The following is a 6,000-nucleotide window of genomic DNA, read 5'->3' as shown; positions in this document are numbered from 1 at the left end:
TGACGCTGTTGAAGCTGTTACTAATACTATTATTCAGGCAGCTATGATTTCGATTCCTAGAACATCAGGAAAAACACTAAAATATTCGAAACCGTGGTGGAATCGCGACTGTCATGAAGCACTGAAAAAACAGAAAAAAGCATGGGGTATTTTTCGTAGATATCCTACTCTGCGAAACCTCATAGCTTTTAAAAGAGCCAAAGCAAATGCACGGAAAGTAAGAAGGCAGAGCCAGAGGGATTCCTGGATTTCATATGTGTCCTCAATAACATCCTCTACGCCTAGTAAGCGGGTTTGGGAAAGAGTTCGAAAAGCATGCGGAATGTACAAAGACCACTCACTTTCCTTTCTGGAAAAAGATGGCCGAGTGATTAGCTCCATAGAAGAAATTGCAAATACAATTGGTGAGACATTTGCTGCCGTTTCTTCCAGCCGAAATTACTCACCTGCATTTCTTTCTATCAAGCAACGCTCTGAGAAAAATCCCATCGCTTTCAACTCTTCCAACTTTGAGCCGTACAATAGAGACTTTACTATGGTTGAACTAAAGAGAGCTTTGTTGCAGACACATAGGTCTTGTCCGGGTCCGGATGGCGTGTATTATGAAATGCTAAAGCATCTGTCCTGTAAGTCACTGAGTGCCCTTCTCACACTTTTGCAATAGAGTGTGGAAGGAGCGTACATTTCCCAGTGCATGGAGGAGAGCTATTGTCATTCCTATTGCGAAGCCAGGGAAAGACCCGAGGAATCCCTCGAACTATCGGCCAATTGCCCTTACCAGCTGTGTTTGCAAACTGTTTGAAAAGATGGTAAACAGCCGCCTAGTCTACTTCTTGGAAAAGAATAATATTATATCGCCTTATCAAAGTGGTTTTCGAAAGGGGAGAACAACCGTAGATAATATGCTCCTCTTAGAGACATCCATTCGAAAAGCTTTTGTAAGAAGATATCACCTTGTCTCAATTTTCTTCGATATAGAGAAAGCCTATGATAAGGCATGGAGATACGGTATAATTCGCGATCTTCACGAGAGTGGCTTGCGCGGCAACCTACCAAATTTCATTCAGAATTTCCTGAACGCTAGAACTTTTCAAGTAAGGATAGGCTCTGTTTTGTCTGATGTTTTTGAACAAGAAGAGGGTGTGCCTCAAGGCTGTGTGCTCAGTGTAACTCTTTTCAGCCTAAAAAAAAATTCTGTATTAAAACAACTTCCTCCCACCATTTCAGGTTCTTTATATGTTGATGATCTACAAATTAGCTGTAGAGGTGTGGATATGAGACATGTAGAGAGACAGCTCCAGATCGCTTTGAACAGGATCCAGGAATGGGCAAAAAGACAAGGATTTACGTTTTCGAAACAGAAGACTGTGTGCGTGCATTTTTGTAAAAAGCGAGGTCTCCATCCTGAGCCGGAATTATACCTCAATGGGTCTGTAATTCCAGTTGCACCTGAAGTAAAATTTTTAGGGGTGATGTTCGACCGAAAATTGACTTTCCTTCCTCATGTCTTAAACTTGAGAAAAAAGTGTACCAAAGTTCTAAATATCTTAAAAGTCCTGGCGAACACCTCCTGGGGTGCAGAGCGTTGCTCCATGCTTCGCATTTACAGAGCTCTAATTCGCTCTAAACTGGACTACGGCTCAGTTGTTTACGGATCTGCCCGGTCTTCAGTGTTGTTAAAACTAGATCCTGTTCATCATCAGGCTCTGTGGATTTGTTCTGGAGCCTTCAGGACATCTCCTGTGCAGAGCCTTTATGTTGACTGTCACGAGCCATCACTCCGTTTGAGGCGTGAGGAGTTGTCTCTTTTACGCTATTTTAATATTTTATCTCAACCTGACCATCCTTATAACTTGTGTATATGTGAAAATAGCTGTGACCTTTTATTTGAGGCACATCCATCCTGTGTGCCTTCTTTTCCTGTTAGAGTTCGTCCCCTCATTGAAGAATTCTCCCTGTTTGATATTTCCCCACAGGCAGTACAGCATTTTGAAATTGCACCTTGGGAAAATGCACTAATCCACCTTCTTGACATTTTCCACAATTACGGAAAAACAACTACTGATGAGAGCATCTACAGACAAATTTTTGCTGATCACAGGCAGAGTTACAGGAGTTATGTTCCCATATATACGGATGGCTCTAAGTCAGCTTGCCATGTTGGCATGTCATGTATAATTGGTGACCACATGGAAGGCAGACGTTTACACGACGCTTCCTCTGTCTTAACCTCCGAACTGACTGCCATATATTATGCGCTTTTGTACATCTCAACGCTGCACCATCGAAAATTCATTGTATATACGGACTCCTACAGTGCTTTGAAAGCTTTAGAATCCTTTTCTAGCACTGAGAATCCTGTGATAGTGGATGTTCTCAAGTTGAATATTAAATTGAAATGTCGTGGATTTGAACTTCTGTACTGCTGGGTCCCCGGACATACAGGAATAAAGGGCAATGAGCTGGCGGATATCGCAGCGAAATCTGCTGTTGAAATGTCCGGCCGCCTCATCCCTTTTAAAGATATCCGTTGTGTCATAAAAGAGAAGATCCGAAAGAAATGGCAGCAACTTTGGGACCTTCAACTTCATAACAAGTTGAGAAGGGTGAAGCCTAAAATAGAGCATTGGGATACTACTAGCAATCGCAGGGAGGAAGTTCTTTTGACTCGCCTTAGAATTGGTCACAGTAGAGTGACACATAACTACCTTCTGAAAGCTGAGAACGAGCCTATTTGTGCAACTTGTAATGTTTGTCTTTCAGTTTATCACATTTTAATTGAATGTTCATATTTTAATAATCTTCGTGAGAAGTATTTTAATAGCTGCGACCTGCCTCTCGACCGTTTAATCGGAAGAGAGGTCAATAATAATTTGTTTCACTACCTCAAGGAAACAGGTTTCTATTATTTAATTTGATTTTTGTCCTGAGATTTTATGTTGGAATTTTAATTAATCAGATGTTTTAGGATTTTATATCTATACTGCATCTCTCATTATCAAAGTTATAATCAGCATTTTCATCCCATTATTTAAATATCTTTTTACTTGCCTCGATTTTAAAAGTGTGCTGTTGTCTTTATATTTTTTGTTCCTTTAGTTTGTATGTTAAAAAAAAAGAATCCTGTGTTTGGCGCATATGGCCTATTGAGCTTTGCGCCATAAAACTACTACTACTACTATTTTTTCATTTACAATAATATCAATAACAGATTTATTTGTACTGTTTTCCATAATCTGGGCTCTGAACGTAGTCGAATACCTTAAAAAGCTTCCACGGAAGCTCTACATCAACACCAACCTCATATTTCAAGAGCTTCAGGAACGTTGAAATATGCAATAAAAATTGAATTCATATTATGCATTACCCACCACCAAAAGAAATCGTGAACAGAATTTTTTAAATGTATATTTTACTAATTATTTCAAAAACTATAATCTTAAATTTTTAAAATTTTACACTTTTTTGGAGAGGAAACTGATTTATTACCTTCAGAATTTTTTATTTAAATACAAATTTCTAAACAATAAAAATTAAATTTCTGTTATGCATGATCCACTACCAAAAGGAATAATAAAACATTATTACAGAAAAATGTATACTAATGATTTCAAAAATGATCAACTCAAAAACTCATTATCTTTTACTAAGGCTCCTATATTCTTTAAAGGAGCCTTATCTTTTACCGCAATGTTCCGTACTCGAAGAAAACAAAAATCCCTTTTCGGCCTTCAGAAAAATTCCCTACGCGGGTTACAACACTTGTTGGGATTACCACATTCTGGCGCAGATGCTCTGTCTCTTGTTGTCAACAAAACTGAAAACTCGCCAAGTGCCGCGTATGGCTTAGGTTTCTTAACATGTTAGTCTGAAGTTCACTTTGTCTACAGCAAAATACTTCCAAATTATGTACCTGAAGTTAAATAACTATGAGTTCTTTTACATAAGTAACTTCTTAATAAGTTCTGGTTTATACTAAGAACTCATGTTATCAAAAAAAAAAAAAAAAAATCATAACTTCAAGTAGCCACTGCGGCGTATATAACTTTATACAAGGATTGTTTTACACTTGAAATAAGCGTGATATCAAATAATCTGGCGTCAAAATTATTAGTAGGACAGAAAGGACACGACCACATCCCTTTCCACTCGTGAAAATTTCCTGGCTGTTTTAATCTGTGTGTTTTGAGTCAATGAAAGGACAAATTTTTTTTCAAGCTAATACCAAGTTTCTTTGTTTTCAAACAGTGAGTGAACATATTTGTTTACAAACGAATTTGAATTTTTTTCCCCTCTACAGTAAAATATTTTGCATACTGTATGGAGTCGATTTAGCAGTTTTAAATAAGTAACACTCGGTGAAGTAGCATATATAACATGATTGCATAGTTTCATAATTAAAATTTTATCTGTGATAGGGCAGAAATAATATTTGTTCAAAATGATTTATTTTTATGATGTATTCCCGAAAATCTTGCCATGCAGATATCGCACACTAAGTATGTGTCTTATCAACATGTATGGTTATTCTGTTAATCTTGTCCACTATGCAAGATAATTAAACTTAGTGTGAAGGACTCAACTATTTTGCTAAAAATAAATGTGTGCAAAACACAGATAACATTCTTAAGTGTGTAGTAAATTATATGATATCAAAGTTGTCAGCTTATATTTCTTTATATAAGGAAGGAATTTCATTTGTGGGAGATAAGTTAAATGTCATGCACAGAAATAAATGCTTTTAAACAGATTATGCCTATCCACCCAACAGGAAATTCTTATGTATATGAGGTAGGTAATGATTCAGTTAGACAAAAAGATGAATTAAATGAGCATATCCTTATTCACATAGGACAAAAAACTCATGTGTGTGATGTTTACACAAAAGGCTAAGTTAAACCAGCATATGGTTATTCACACAGCAGAGAAACCTTATGTGTGTGAGGTATGTAATAAGTCATTTATACTAAACTGTGATTTAAACACGCATGTACTTATTCACACAGAAGAGAAACCTCATGTATGTGAGGTATGTAACATGTCGTTTCCACAAAAGTGTAAGTTAAATGACCATATGGTTATTCATACTACAGAGAAACCTTATGTGTGTGAGATATGTAATAAGTCATTTAGACTAAACAGTCATTTAAACAAGCATGTTCGTATTCATACAGGAGAGAGACCTCATGTGTGTGAGGTATGTAATAAGTCATTTAGGCAGAAGTTTGAGTTGAAAAACCATATGCTTATTCACACAGGAGAGAAACTTCATGCGTGTGACATATGTAATAAGTCATTTAGAGAAAAGGGTGTTTTAAATAAACACAAGCTTATTCATACTGGGGAGAAACCTCATGTGTGTGAGTTATGTAACAAATCATTTAGACAGGACTTTCATTTAAAACGCCATATGCTTATTCATACAGGAGACAAACCTCATCTGTGTGAGATATGTAATAAGTCATTTAGACTGAAAGGTGAATTAAAGAGGCATCTACTTATTCACACAGGTGAGAAGCCTCATGTGTGTGAGGTATGTAACATTTCATTTGTTCAAATGTGTGGGTTAAATTACCATATGCTTATTCATGCAGGAGAGAAGCCTCATGTGTGTGATATATGTAATAAGTCATTTAGGCAGAAGTTTCTGTTGAAAAAGCATATGCTTATTCACACAGGAGGGAAACTTCATGCGCATGAGGTATTTAATAAGTGATTTATAGGAAAGGGTAAATTAAATATACATATGTTTATTTTTACTGGACAGAAATCTCATGTGTGTGAGGTATGTAAGAAGTGATTTAGACTAAAGTGTTTACTTAAAAAGCCATATACATTTTCACAAAGGAAAGAAACCTCATGCGTGTGAGATACGAAATAAGTCATTTAGAGCAATGTGTGATTTAAACAAGCATATATGTATTCACACAGACAACAAGTGATTTAGACAGAAGAGTTCTTTAAACTTAGGATTATTGGCAATGGAGAGAAACTCCACGA

This window comes from Stegodyphus dumicola, chromosome 11 (assembly GCF_044657685.1).
Source record: "Stegodyphus dumicola isolate Sdum_Otavi_A_Nest chromosome 11, ASM4465768v1".
In the NCBI taxonomy this organism is placed as follows: Eukaryota; Metazoa; Arthropoda; class Arachnida; order Araneae; family Eresidae; genus Stegodyphus; species Stegodyphus dumicola.
This window is presented reverse-complemented; position numbering follows the sequence as displayed.